This window comes from Geotrypetes seraphini, chromosome 3 (genome assembly GCF_902459505.1).
Source record: "Geotrypetes seraphini chromosome 3, aGeoSer1.1, whole genome shotgun sequence".
NCBI lineage: Eukaryota > Metazoa > Chordata > Amphibia > Gymnophiona > Dermophiidae > Geotrypetes > Geotrypetes seraphini.
This window is the reverse complement of record NC_047086.1, coordinates 122,957,091-122,972,565: the sequence shown is the minus strand read 5'-3', so window position 1 is coordinate 122,972,565 and position 15,475 is coordinate 122,957,091. Positions and strand designations below refer to the sequence as shown.

Here is a 15,475-nt window from a genome sequence, read left to right as displayed (position 1 = left end):
GCTTTTCTCCAGCTTTTACAAAATGAGTTTCTTGAACAAAACAGATATCAAAACGTAGGCGCTTAATTTCTTTCAACAACAATTGCCGTTTACGTGGCATGTTAAGCCCCTTAACATTCAAACTGCCCAATCTAAGCATATTATCCCCCCCCATCCCCCACTAAAGACATCGCTCCCATCACCCCTGCCTCTCCCCCCCTCTTCTCTCTATGTAATCCATTCCCCCCTCCTCCCAGTCCCACCCTCCCTCCCTCCTCTCCCCTCCTCCCCTCCTCCCCACCTCTCCCCTCCCCCCTCCCCACCAAACCCGCTCTCCCATTCTCCTCCCTCCCTCCAAGACTTCAAGTGACTTCACCTCCCCCCCATGTCACCTTCGTGATACCTCCCGTCCCCACATCCACACCTCATACTCACCACGTCCCCCCCCAAGCACTCCCCAGACCATCACCAGGCACACTCCCAAAGTCACCACTAAATCAACAACAAAGTCCAGGACCCATTAACAGATAAGCTTCACCGCCCTCAGCCAGCCGCTCAGGTGATCGGGGCCGCAGCTGCCCTCTGCTCGTCTGCTCCTCCCTCTTGTCGAACGCTCTGCCGTCCTCTCCGTCTCTGGGGCACCGCTTTCCACTGATACCGCTCCAACTTCTGCGCCGCCACTTTGCTCAAAACAGCATCTCCCATTTTCACCAGGCCCTCCTTCAGAAGCATCGCCTGCAGCTCCGCCACGGTCGTCACCCGCTTATGCACTCCATTGAAAGTAACCAGTAGACCAAACGGGAACAGCCATCTATATCTCAAGTTATTCTGCTTCAACACCTCCAGCAGCGGGCGAAACTCCCTCCTCTTCTGCAAAGTTATACTCGAGAGATCTTGAAATATCTCCACTTTCAAATTCTTCCAGGAGATAACACCCAAGTCTCTAGCTTTCTTCACCAGACGATCCTTATCGGGGAAGTGGTGGATACAAGCAATAATATCTCTCGGGTAATCCCCAGTCTTCGGACCCAGGGTTCGGTGCGCCCTATCCACTCTCAGGCCCCCAGCAGTGTTGTCAGGGGCCCCACCATCCGCCAGCAGGAACCGGCTGAGCTCCTGCACCACAGCCGCCGCGTCCCCATACTCAGCTGTTTCTGGGACTCCCCGGATCCGGACATTATTCCTTCGGGACCTATTTTCCAGGTCCTCCACTTGGGCACAGCAGTCCAGAAGATCTTTTTGGACTGCCTTCACCTGAGTTGTGAGTCCCTGAACCGTCTCTTCTTGCTCCCCCAAGCGTTTTTCATTGTCCTCCACTCTGCCCAGCAAGTCTGCAAAGTCCTGCCTTATCTCCTTTACGGCCTCTTTGATTTTACCCTTTACAGCCGCCACCTCCTCTTTGATTTCAGTGGCCCACAGTTTCAGGTCGGCTTTTGTCACAGCCGCCGCCGACCCAGCTCGCCGTAACCTCGGGGAAGCTCCGCGCTCAGACTCCTCTTCCGACGCGCTGTCTCCCGACTCGCGCGCGGACATGCCCGAGGTCCCACGCACGTGGCGGAGGCCTCCCTGCTCACCGCCGCGCTCCGTCGCTCTGCCGGGCTCCACTCGTTTTTTCGTCGGCATCCCGCAAGAGCCCCAGGCTTCCCCCACACTCGTCCTTCCTCGGGCGCACCGATTGCAGCGTCCCTCAACGGGAAAGTTTTGCTCTTTAGAGAGGAGAGTCAGAGCAAAGTCCCTAACCCTCCATCTCGGATCGTGACGTCACCGGAAGTCATATTTATTTAATTTTGAGTTGTAAGTTGTGAGCCATTTTTTGGTGCCCAGAGCGTCCCCCTCACAAACCTTGATGTGACTAGGTTGCCTTTTTGCGTTATTTCTATTGAATTATTATTTTGCTGAACAGACAGATAAAAGTGGTGATGGAGAAAACTTGTAGTACCTTTGTCTCTTTGTGTTTGGAAGTGTCTTAGGGATTGTCTTTACCCTTTTATTTAATATTTATCAACACCTGTGGGGATTATCGATTAGTCAATTGGATTTGAAGGGTTTTATTTACGTAGATGATACACAGTTAATTTTCCTTTGAGGAGGAAGATCTAAGAAAATGTTTGAAACTTTAAAATGATGTTTCTATAACTGGGCGTGTGCAGTTATGTGTGTCTTGTACATGTAAGTAGTACCTTAATTGGTACTAATATAAGAACATAAGAATAGCTATATTGGGTCAGGCCCAGTACCTAGCCCAGTATCCTGTTTCCAACAGTGGCCAATCCAAGTCACAAGTATGTGGTAGATACCCAAATAGTAGCAAAATTTCATGCTATTTCAGGACAGTGGCATAGCAAGGGAGGTTAGCACCGCAACGCTATGCATCCCCTTTCCTGCTGCTTGAGCGTCCCATCACAGGAAGTGGTCAGAAGAGATCCAAGGCCAGCAAGAACTGCTAGTGGAACATAAGAACATAAGAATTGTTGCTGCTGGGACAGACCAATAGTCCATCGTGCCTAGCAGTCTGCTTACGTGGCGGCCCTTATGTCAAAGACCAGTGCTCTATTTGAGTCTAGCCTTACTTGCGTATGTTCTGTTCTAGTAGGAACTTATCCAACCTTGTCTTGAATCCCTGAAGGGTGCTTTCCCCTATAACAGCTTGCACTGGAGAAGGTTTAAGGAGGTACACAGGGGTGGAAAAGAGGAGAGGCACTGGTGCCCCTTATGAAAATGGTGCCCCCTCCCTTACTACGCCACTGCTTCAAGATCCATCCGTTCTAAACATCACCTCCTTAGAGACCTAATTATTTGCAACTCCCTTGATATACTATGTATAGTTGAAACCTGGTTATACCATGGCGATAAAGCCTATCTTTCATATGTCCCCCAGGTTTCTCCTATGTTTTTAATCATCGGATTGGAAAAAAGGGTGGTGGATTAGCTATCATCTTTAAATCCTCCCTCTCACTAAGCACGGACACCTCTTCTACAAAGACTAATATCGAATCCATTCACTGCAAAATTAACGTAAATCCTGTATTAGATTTATTATTACACTATATCCCTCCTCCCATAGATCAGAATATCTAGCTCAATCCATAATATTTGATTTTGCAATACAAACACAATTTCCTGTAATTCTGGGTGACTTTAATATTCATTTTGATGATCATAATTCCTCTACTTCTCAGGATTTTCTTCACCATTTACACAACCTTGATATCCTTTCATTGATTTCTGATGTAACACATTCAAAGGGTCATACATTAGACATAATATTCATCCCAAATGATTGTAAATCACGCTTTTCAACTCTCCACCTAGTCCAAATACCTTGATCTGTTCACTATTTTATCTCTACTTCATATCTTCTTTCATCTTCTTCTAACTCAGTCCCTCCGCTAATTGTCTCATCTAGAGACTACAATAATCTAAATGATAAGATAACTTCATCCTCTCTCCAACTGGATAGGGATACCTTTGACACTGAAAACTTAGATAAACTATTAAAATTGTGAGATAATGCCTGTCATACATTATTGGACAACTTAGCGCCTATCTCTACCCACACCATTTCAGCAAAAAAAACAAAAAATCCATGGTTTAACTTCTCATTATTTCTTCTTAAATGCCAGCTATGCTCCCTTGAACGAAAATGGCATGCTAATCCTTCACAACATAATCTCAATAAATATAGGGAACACTCAAAACTCTATAAACAATTCATAAACTCTGAAAAAAGGAAGTAATACAAGCATTGCATCTTTAAAGCAAAAAACTCGGCGGTGTTCTTTTCCATTCTCAAAAAACGTACACAATTTAAACTGAAACAAATATCCACAAATGTTTCATTTCCCTCAGCACAAACTCTGAGGGACTCCACTACTCACCTTTCCTTCCTCCGAGAGAATTCCATTAACCACCACCCTCTGGCATCTGTCCGTCAACCAGTTTCTAATCCAGTTCTGGATCCTAACTTCTGCCCGTCAAGTTTGTTAAAGAGCCTTCTATGAGGAACTGTCAAAGGCTTTGCTGAAATCTAAGTAAATTACGTCTAACATATGCCCTTGATCCAATTCTCCTGTCACCCAATCAAAAGAATTAAATCAGATTCATCTGGCACGATTTACCTTTAGTAAAACTATGTTGCCTTGGATTCTGTAATCCATTTGATTCTAGGAATTTCACTATCCTTTCTTTCAGCAACGCTTCCATTATTTTCCCAATAACCGAAGTGAGGCTTACCGGCCTGTAGTTTCCCATTTCATCTCTGCAACCCCTTTTGTGAATAGGGATCACATCTGTTCTTCTCCAATCCCCAGGAACCACTTCCGTCTCCAAAGATTTGTTAAACAAATCTTTAATAGGACCTGCCAGAACCTCTCTGAGCTCCCTCAATATCCTGGGATAGATCCCGTCTGGTTCCATCGCTTTGCCCACCTTCAATGTTTTAAGATGTTCATAAACACTTTCTTCCATGAATGACACGGTATTTACTCCATTCTCGTGTGTAACTTTGTCAGACAATCTCGGTCCTTCTCTAGGATCTTCTTCTGTAAACACAGAACCGAAGTATTTGTTTAATATGTTTGCTTTTTCCTCATCACTCTCCACATATTGATATATAACATCTTTTAGTCTCGCAATTCCATTTTTTTCTTCTTCCTTTCACTAATATATCTGCAAAAATTTTTGTCTCCCTTTTTTACATTCCTAGCCATTTGCTCTTCTGCTTGTGCCTTTCCCAGACGCATCTCTCTCTCAGCTTCTTTCAGTTTCACCTGGTAGTCCTTTCTATACTCCTCCTCTTCTTGGGTATTTTTATATTTGACAAACGCCAGCTCTTTTGCCTTTATTTTCTCCGCTAGATACAACAATAAGGCAGAAATAGTCAAAAAGGTTCACAAAGGGGGCGCTCAGGATAAAAACTGTGCACACCACGCAAACCGCGTGAAACCTAATGAGATAATCTCAAATTTTAAGGGTGCTTTCAGTGTGAACAAGCAGCAACAGGAGACAAGCTCCGACACTTCATAACTCAGGTAGAGGTAATATACCCCCACCCGCACACCATCACTGAGCACCCAGGGTGTGCAATAAATCAAGGTGAAAACGTTCACAAATCAAAAACGAGTGAATCAACTAAAGTGAGTAACAGGTGAGACCTGAGCGACCCCTAAATGAACCCTACCAGCCAAAACCCCAGCAAAAAAATCAAAAATCAAAAAAACGATAACTTAACTGAAGAATAAAGAATGAAGAAGAAACTCATCTCTGAAGCACAAAATTAAAGTGCGTCTGGATAACAGGTTCAAACGAGCTGGTTTCGGGGAAGAACCCTTCTTCAGGAACCCATGAACCTGACGAAGAAAAATGAGGGAGGCTGGAGGGCGGGCCTACCTGGGCGGGCCCTCCAGCCTCCCTCATTTTTCTTCGTCGGGTTCCTGGGTTCCTGAAGAAGGGTTCTTCCCCGAAACCAACTCGGTTGAACCTGTTATCCAGACGCACTTTAATTTTGTGCTTCAGAGATGAGTTTCTTCTTCATTCTTCAGTTAAGTTATCGATTTTGATTTTTTGCTGGGGTTTTGGCTGGTAGGGTTCATTTAGGGGTCGCTCAGGTCTCACCTGTTACTCACTTTAGTTTTTGATTTGTGAACGTTTTCACCTTGATTTATTGCACACCCTGGGTGCTCAGTGATGGTGTGCGGGTGGGGGTATATTACCTCTACCTGAGTTACGAAGTGTCGGAGCTTGTCTTCTGTTGCTGCTTGTTCACACTGAGAGCACCCTTAAAATTTGAGATTATCTCGTTAGTTTTCACGCGGTTTGCGTGGTGTGCACAGTTTTTATCCTGAGCGCCCCCTTTGTGAACCTTTTTGACTATTTCTGCCTTATTGTTGTATCTAGTTTAGGTTGTGGCAGTAGTTTTTGGAGTGCGTGTTGTGTTTATTTTCTCCGCAACAAGTTTAGAGAACCATTTCGGTTTCCTTTTTCTCTTGTTTTTATTTATTTTCCTCACATAAAGGTCAGTAGCCATTTAAATTGTTCCTTTCAGCTTAGACCACTGTTTTTCCACTTCCCTCATGTCGTCCCATCCTAACAGCTCTTTCTTCATGTATACTCCCATTTTACTAAAGTCTGCATGTTTGAAATCTAGGACTTTGAGTTTTGTGTGGCCTCCCTCCACTTTATCTGTTATATCAAACCAAACCGTTTGATGATCGCTGTTTCCCAGGTAGGCACCCACTGGTCTTTGTATATTTAGAAAGATTGAAAAATTGATTAATTTTTACCCATTTTACATCACTCAGAATTTTGTAGACCCCAATCATATTGCCCCTCAGCCGCTTCTTTTCCAAGCTAAAGAGCCCTAACCTCTTTAGTCTTACCTAATTTGAGAGGAGATCCATCCCCTTTATAATTTTGATCATTCTTCCTTGATCCTTTTCTAATTCCACTATATCTTTTTTGAGATACGGCAACCAGAATTGAATGCATGAGGTCACGTCATGGAGCAATACAGAGAAATGATAATATTCTTGCTCTTATTTATCATCCCTTTCTAATAATTAATAGCATCCTGTTTGCTTTTTTGGTCACTACTGCACATTAGGCAGAAGATTTAATCTTATTTTCTACAATGACACCCAGATCTTTTTCTTGGGTGTTGACTCCTAAGGTGGACCCTAGCATCTGGATTTTGATTATTCTTCCCAATGTGCATCACTTTGCATTTGTCCACATTAAATTTTATCTGCCATTTGGATGCCCAGTCTTCCAATTTCCTAAGGTCTTTCTGCAATTTTTCACAGTCCTCATGTGTTTTAACAACTTTGAATAGTTTTGTGTCCTTTGTAAATTTAATTACCTCACTTCTTGTTTCAATTTCCAGGCACTGCATTATTCACCCTCAGCCACTGAAAAAAAAATGGTCATTTAACCCTATCCTTTGTTTTCTGTCCAATAACCAATTCCTAATCCACAACAGAAAATTCTCTCCTATCCTATGACTTTTCAATTTTCTCAGGAGTGTCCCTTGAAGAACTTTGTCATAGGCTTTCTAAAAATCCAGCTCACCTTTATCCACATGTTTATTCATGCCTAAATGAATCATATTGGTGAGGCAAGACTTCCCTTGGCTAAATCCATGATGACTTTGTCCCATTAAACCATGTTTGTCTATATATTCCATAATTTTTTTCTTTGTAATAGTTTCTACTATTTTGCCTGACACTGAAGTCAGGCTTATTGGTCTGTAATTTCCGAGATTACCCCTGGCTTAGCAGTATTTTATAATGGAGCTCATAACTGCAAGGGAGCATACATGTGGGCGGAGAATGAGTGGGACATGAGAATGTAAGAACATAACACATATGCTATGGTATTTTATAAAACAAATTGTTTCTGCCTCCAAAATAACATAATAATTGCCTTACTGGGACAGACCGAAGGTCCATCAAGCCCAGTATCCTCTTTCCAACAGTGGCCAATCAAGGTCACAAGTATCTGGCAAGATCCCAAAACAGTAAAACAGATTTTATGCTGCTTATCATAATAAGGAATAGGTGGTGGATTTCCCCAGTTCCATCTTAGTAATGGTTTATGGACTTTTCTTGTAGGAAATTATCTAAACCTTTTTTAAACCCTGGTAAGCTATTTGCTTAGAAGGCTTATGCATGCACCTTATAGAATGCTAAAAGTTGTTTGTACTGCATGGCACACTTAGGCATGCCAGCTTTGACAGTTATAGACCTGGTGTAAGTGTACAGGTGTACATGTAGGTATATCAATGACAAATTATGCTAGTACTGTATTCTATAATGGAATCTATGCTCTAAGATACCATTATAGAATTGGAACTCAGCATATGGCAAGGGTACTCAAACTTGTCCTGGGGGTCCACAGACCAGTCAGATTTTCTGGATTACCCTAATGAATATGAATGAGAAATATTTGCATATAATGGAGTTGACAGGCATGGAAATCTTTCTCATGCATATTCATTAGGGAAATTCAGAAAACCCAACTGGCCTGTGGACCTCCAGGGCAGTTTTAAGTACCCTTGGTGTATGGCATCAAATTAAAGAATTGCCTCCTTTATATGTGCTTACAGACCACTGATTACTAGTTATGGTATAAAGGCTTAGAACTTAATAAGAAGACAAAAATTTTGCTAGTAGTGATAGTGGTGGGGGGCTTCTCTGTTTATGTTTATTTAAATTTGATATACCATTGAATCTTACTCAGAGTTGTTTTGTATTTTGTATTTATTTATATCTCGCCTTTCCCAAGACAGGTCACAATAGAGTACAAACACAAACAGAATCACATACAGTACAACAAATCGAACATGAATAAAACATAACAGTGATAATGTAAATCCTCCTAAAATTACAAAGTTCTCAGCAGGGAGCTCCTAATCGAAATGGAAATACGTCTAAAAACCGGCCTAAATCAGCACTTAGACGATCAGTGAGACAAGTCGTCCAAGTGCCAATAATCAAACTGGGTTTTAGACGTATCTAAAAATGACTTAGGCCTTCACAGTGCTGTAGTATGCCCAGAACTAAAAAGGGCATTTTAGAAGGAATGGTGAGGGCGGAATTTGGGCAGGACATGGGCCATCCTAGACTTAGTTGTACTGCATGTATAACCGAAAGTTTAACAACACTGCCTAGACGGAACTTGGACGTTGTTACTTAGTCCATCTAAAAACAGGTCTAAGTCACAAGGAGGTATCCAAAGTGATCAGATAACCACTGCAGGGACAAAGTACAGACCTCTACACACTCCCCCAGTGATCACTGACCCCCTCCCCCGCCATATAATTCGTAATAAAAACGTCACATATCTGTATTCAGAACATCAGCATCTGGCAGCATGGCATAGGAAAGCCTAGTAGAGCTGCACAGAGGTGGCTTAAGTGGTCTGGGGGTGGGCTAGTGAACCATGGAGAGGAGGACCCAGGCCCATCGGCCACTCTAACCACTGCATGCATGGTGAAACATGTGCACCCCCAAAACACCCCCAAACCCTTATGTACCGCCATATAAGTGGCACCTGCAGCCATAATGGCTATTGAGGTGGTAGGCAGGTGGGTGTAGTCGGTTCTGGGGGTGTTTTGGGGGGCTCACCATGACCTATAAGGTTGTTGTGGTGAGATGTATATTGTGGCGGGGCCGGGGGTAAGCCTAGCGCTAGCAACCCAGCTTCCGCCCCAGGCGTAAGGACCAAGCGCTCCCAGGAGGACTTCTGCTGGGAAACAGTGAAATAATTAATGGAGGCTGCGTTAGTGGTAAAGTTCAGCTTTTCGTTTATTTCCCTCAGTTTACAGCACTAGGGTTCAAGCAGTCCCTCTGTGTTGAGGAGACTTAAACAAAACATATTTTCACACAGTCCAGCCTGATGTCCAGGCAGAAAAGCCAAAAATAAAACCAAAAACGTTTTCTCCTGATTTTGCTTTTTCTGTTTGAAAAATCATTAGGAAGCTTTAGCACTGTCCCACCTGAAGCCCAATGCCCCCACTACCCCCAAGCTCTCAGGGTAGGGCTAGGGAACTTTATAACCCAACCGTTTCAGACTGCTGTTAGTCCCCTCCCAAAGTTCCTGCTTCAGGGTTAAACTATATCGGGACTCTAAGTTCCGTGCAAGCTTTCTGAGGAGGTTAATTACAGGTTCTCACCTCCTTCCCTATCTTCACAGGCTTTCCTCTCGGGCTCTACGTAATTTATTCATACTAGTTCACAGTTAGACTAAGGGAGAAAGAACGCTACTTCCAAACATTCACTTTCATTCCCCTCCCCCATTCATACCTCGTTATCTGTGACTCTCCTGGAGCTCCCATGCTGCGAGATTGCATTCCATGTCACTGCTCTCAGATAACGCCCTTTCTAATTCCATTAGGGAATCACCATTCTCTGAGCTAGGGTAAGAACTCCCTTCAGGGCCAGCTAACAGACAGCCCTGTCCTGGAAGTCTTGCTACTTCCCTGCACTGCTGTTGAGGAGTTAGAAGTCTGGTCACTCGGGAGGGTTGTAAGACCAGCTGTGCTTTAGCTAAGGTCTGGGACAGAGACCTCTTGGCAGGCTCTCTCCTGCTTAGTGCAGCCTGGCTCTTCCCTGCATTCCTCCTTCCAGTCTTCTCTCCAGTATTCTCCACAGTGTTCGTAATCTCCTCAGCCCTTCCCCTATTGTTTCCACCTGGGCTCATTTTATGCTGCAAGCCTACTCTCACTCTCCCTCTGGGTTCGTCCTGCTTGCTAGCCACACCCCCCTCATTAACCATGCCTGTGCTGGTTTTCTTTCTCAAAGGTTTTGTCAGAGCTTTGCCCAAGGGATCATAAAAGGAATTATAGTGCCCTAAACTAGACGTTATGGTTTCTGTCCTTGCCTCTCTGCCTTGCCCTGCCTGTTGGCTCTTAGTGATAGGCACAGGGATACTAGACAGTTTCCTGGGCTTAGGAATAGGGACAGCCCTTTTCAAGGCAGGGTTTAAAACCGAGTTTAAACCGCTGACAGGCACTTCCCTGTCACAATATGTCTATCAAGAACAATCCTGGCACTTCTGTTTGATATGTAAATCACAATACTGATTCCTCAAGAGCTCATCTCTCTACTATGTTCCTACATATAATCACCGAAGTTCCTGAGATTACCACACTAACGAAACTTGTGTGGTGATTATCCTCACCGGAACTGTTTAATCGGTGTATTTAATTTTCATTATTAAATCTTTTTTTAATCTTATTAAAATGCCCGTACTTATATCCTCTATGTTTTCTTATGATGAATCCTATATAATAAAACCCTAGCCGTGCATGCGCACTCATACTGCATGCTTCCGTGATCTCTGATCTGTGAGATGTAGTTCCATGGCCGCAGGAGTGCGAATGCGCGGGTCCCCAGCACTTACCTACAAAGGAATGGACTCCCTGCTCTCCATATCGCGGTGTTGGCTCCTCTCATGAGCCGTACCAGCATCGGAGAAGGCTTCCAACGCTGGTGGGGATCGTGAGGAGCCGCTGCGATACTCGCCCGGATTAGGCCAGACCGTGGGCCGGGCAGGGACGCGCCGACAAAAAGAGACTCCAGCCGCGAGCCATGCGAGGGAGGGAAACAGACTGAAAAAAAAAAGGTAAGAAGCTTGGCCTGCCTGCGGGAAGCTCGATAAGGAAGGGGGGGGTCCCTTTGAGCAGGCTAGACAGCGGGAGGGAAGGGGGAGGGGCCATAAGGAGCAAGCCACATCGTGGTAAGAGTATGGAAGGGGGGGGGAATGCTGCTACTGCTGCACAGGGACCTGGAGGGGAAGGGAGAGGGTCAGAAAGACAGAGAAAGGGGGCCAGGGAGAGAGAGAGAGAGAGACAGTGGGAGGGAAAGAGACAGAAAGACAGACAGACATATATTCTAGCACCCGTTAATGTAACGGGCTTAATGACTAGTATATATATATGATGAATATATATATATATACACTTAGCTTTTTAATAAATGTAGTTGGTTTTTGAACAGTTGCTGCCTCATTCCCCATTTACGCATTTCATTCTTCATCAGGGTCGGGGAAGATACAACAACTATGAGAAAAATGAGAAGCTAACATTAATTCTGCACTACATTGTAGTTTCTAAAACCCATATCAATTGAAATTTGTCATACCAGAACAGTTCAGGCACACAGCTTACAAATATTAAGTCAAGGTTTCTAACATGGCCGCGGCGTACTGAGCTGTATAAGGGGGATATCCCTTACGTGGAATTGCAATGAAATGTTTGATGCTGGCAGATGCTCAGTTAACCAGCATCCCTTTGATATTCTTGGTCTTATTGAGGGAACGGTACAGTTTAGGGGGTGAAGAACTTATGTGCACGACGGAAGAGCAGGACTTGGGTGTGATTGTATGTGATGATCTTAAGGTGGCCAAACAGGTTGAAAAGGTGACAGCGAAAGCTAGAAGGATGCTAGGTTGTATAGGGAGAGGTATGGCCAGTAGGAAAAAGGAGGTATTGATGCCGCTGTATATAACTTTGGTGAGACCTCATTTAGAATATTGTGTACAATTCTGGAGACTGCACCTTCAAAAAGATATAAAAAGGATAGAGTTGGTTCAGAGGAAGGCTACTAAAATGGTGTGTTGTCTTTGTGATAAGGCGTAGGAGGACAGACTTAAAGATCTCAATCTGTATACTTTGGAGGAGAGGCGGCAGAGACATTTGATAGAGATATTTAAATACCTACGTAATATAAATATGCATGAGTTGAGTCTCTTTCATTTGAAAGGAAACTCTGCAATGAGAGGGCATAGGATGAAGTTAAGAGGTGATAGGCTCTGAAGTAATCTGAGGAAATACTTTTTTTACAAAAAGGGTGGAAGATGCATGGAACAGTCTCCCAGAAGACGTGGTGGAAACAGAGACTGTCTGAATTCAAGAGGGCCTGGGATAGGCACGTGGGATCTCTCAGAGAGAGAAAGAGATAATGGTTACTGCGGATGGGCAGACTAGATAGGCCATTTGGCCTTTATCTGCCGTCATGTTTCTATTTATACTTTATTGGGCAACATGTGAGATGTGTTCTGAGGTTAAGGATTTAGGTTAGATGTTAGAATATACTATTTCTGTACAAGCATGGGCAGCAAAGAGGAAAATGTGGAGAGGAAAGGAAAATGTGGTGCAGTGGTTAGAGCTACAGCATCAGCACCCTTAGGTTGTGGGTTGAAATCCACTCTGCTCCCTGTGACCCTAGGCAAGTCACCCAATCCTCCACTGCCCTAGACAGATGGTGAGCCAACTAAGATAGATAGGGAAAATGCTTGAAGTACCTGTATGTAAAAACCACTTTGAGTGTGGTTGAAAAACTACAAAAAAGTCAGTATACAAGTCCCAAACCCCCTTTTTGTTAAATTAAAAATATTATGCAGGTTACCTTATTTTAGGGTGAATCACAAGCACCTGGAAGAATGTCAAAGAGTAACAAGATTCCATGATATTGACCCCAAGGATAATCAGTCAGCGTTAATGTCAGCCATTTTTATAAACCTGCATTTATGTCTGCTGCTAATTACAGACTTATCCTGGGGATACAGAGGGAGGAGCCTAAGGCCTTGATTTGCTCATGCACCTATGGCCCTCCTAAGGGGAGGGGCCTTAGGCATCTGAGCCAATCAGGGCCTTAGGCCCCTCCTCATCCATCACATGATGCACCAGGAAGGGAAAGGCCTGCCATTCTGGACTGGCGGGTCTACAAGCAGGATGGACTGAGCTTCCATCCTGCTCCAACTTAAATGAAAAGGTACAGAGGGGGGTATGGGGGGTTCTGGGGGTACGGGGGACCTCTGGTGGCAGGAGGGAGTGGGCATCCCTCCTGCCTTTTTTTGTGGGGAGGGTAGGGGATGTTTGGGGGCGCCTGACGAGGGAATGGGCCTTCAGTGGCAAGAGGGAGTGGGCATCCCTTCTGCCGTTTTGCTGCCAAGAGGGAGCGGGGAGTTGCCATGTCAGGAGGAAGTGGGCATCCCTCCTGCCAATTTTCTTTCATGGGGGGAGTCGGCATGGCAGGAGGAAGTTTTTCCTGGTGCACGGGGGGGTTGGGTTGTCAGTTCACAGTGCAGCAGGCTCTTTGGGGAGGGCCATCATCGGTGGGGGTGGGGGGGTGCTTTTTTTCTTTTTTTCTAATGGGACAGATATTGTGCATTTGCAACATGCACAGCATCTGTGCCCATTTTTAAAAAAATGGTCAGACACGCTTTTTTGGATCACTAAAAGTAGTCACCTTTTTTTTGTATATCAAGAAGCCATGTTAGAACATCAATCACTATTCTAGTTTACATATCATTTTAATATTAAGTAGCTTATTTGCATAGTCAGATCGGGGAATGAGCTATCGTGTGGAAAACCAGGCAGTGAGCTGTTTTCTGCATCGGGTCTGCAAATGCGATCGTCGATAAAGCTATTAAAACAGCTTTAGCAATGATCGCTGACTTTAGTGCATCTGGGCCTGAGTGTCTTTAGGTTGCAATTCCAAAGATGTGTGCCAGCCCATCAAAGCCATAGGATAATGCCATCAAATGCACAAAATAGGGGCAAATGAACTCAAAGTGGTTCCACTTGAGTGATTAGAATAAATTCACATAAGACAAGAGAATAATCACTCCTCTACTAATTTCAACATAGGTAGTTTCAATATTGCATACAAATATTGGTAGCTTTTGTGCTCAGAATCATAGAGACGATAACAGGGATACAATGCCCCGACGTTACCATCTCACCACTCAATCATCGCATCTTCAAGCACCATTTATAGGTAGTATGAATATTCCAATGGTTAACTTAGGTGCCCATGAGGCAAACTACTTGCTCTTCTCATTTAAAGAAGAGCAAGTAGTTTGCCTTATGGACACCTAAGTTAAGTCTCTCCATCATGGCCTTTTCCTCCTTGATCATCCAACGGTCCCACAGATTCCCTCACTGGTTTTCTGCTTTTGATATACCTAAAAAAATTGTTATGAGTTTTTGCCTTTTTGGCAAGTTTCTCTTCACATTCTTTCTTAGCTTTTTTATCAATACTTTGCAACTAACTTGCCAGTGATTCTGTCTTCTTATTTTCTTCATTCAGAAACTTTTTCCATTCTGTAAAGGATGTTTTATTGGCTCTAATAGACTCTTTCACTTCACCTTTTAACCACGTCGGCTCTCGTTTCCTCTTCTTTCCACCTTTGCTAATACATGGAATACATCTGGTTTGGTCTTCCACGATGGTATTTTTAAATAATATCCACACCTGGTTTACAGTCCTAACCTTTGCAACTGATCCTTTTAGCTTCTTTTTAACCATGTTCCTCATTTTATCAGTCACCCTTTTGAAAATTAAATGCCTCTACAATAGATCCTTACCCCGATGTGCTGCGGTTTGGAGGGGGGTGGGCGATCACCATCACCGGCAGGAGAGATGAGCCATCTCTCCTGCAGCGATCAGCTCTCCTCCGACAATTATGAATGGCTGGCCTGCTGGACAGATGGGCTTGGTACCCGTCCATCCGGCTAACAATTTGAAGGTACGGGGAGATTGAGGGGGGGATCGAGGGGTCGGCGGGGGGGGGGGGCAGAGAAGGAGGGCCTGGGATCCCTCCTGCCCATATTTTAGTGGGGGTGGGGGGTAGGGGGTGTCGCCGGGCCAGGAGGCTTGGGCTCCCTCCTGGCCCCATCGTAATCGGCGGGGGGGGGGGGGGAGAAGGTTGGGAATCACTGTGGAAAGAGGGCTTGGGCTCTCTCTTGCCCCCAATGCTGTTGGGGATGGTCGGGGCTGGCGGGGCAAGAGGGCTTGGGCTCCCTCTTGCCCCGATCCAGTCGGGGGTTTGGTGTGCCACAGGGCAGGAGGGATTGGGCTCTCTCCTGCCCGGATCATTGTAGGGGAGGGGGATTTGAATTCTGTAACCGATGTTGTTTTTGACAGACACCGGTTACAGAATCCAGCTTTTAGGCGAAGGACTGGCTCCTCCTTCGCCTAAAAGCCCTTGTTTT

The 15,475-nt window shown here is 44.6% G+C and overlaps 1 protein-coding gene across 2 annotated transcripts in view; it reads left to right on the top strand.

Moving 5' to 3' along the window:
* The window catches only part of BLK (BLK proto-oncogene, Src family tyrosine kinase), a 162,411-nt gene that overhangs the window by 59,335 nt on the left and 87,601 nt on the right, over nucleotides 1-15,475 (top strand). The gene's annotated exons all lie outside the window — the stretch shown is intronic.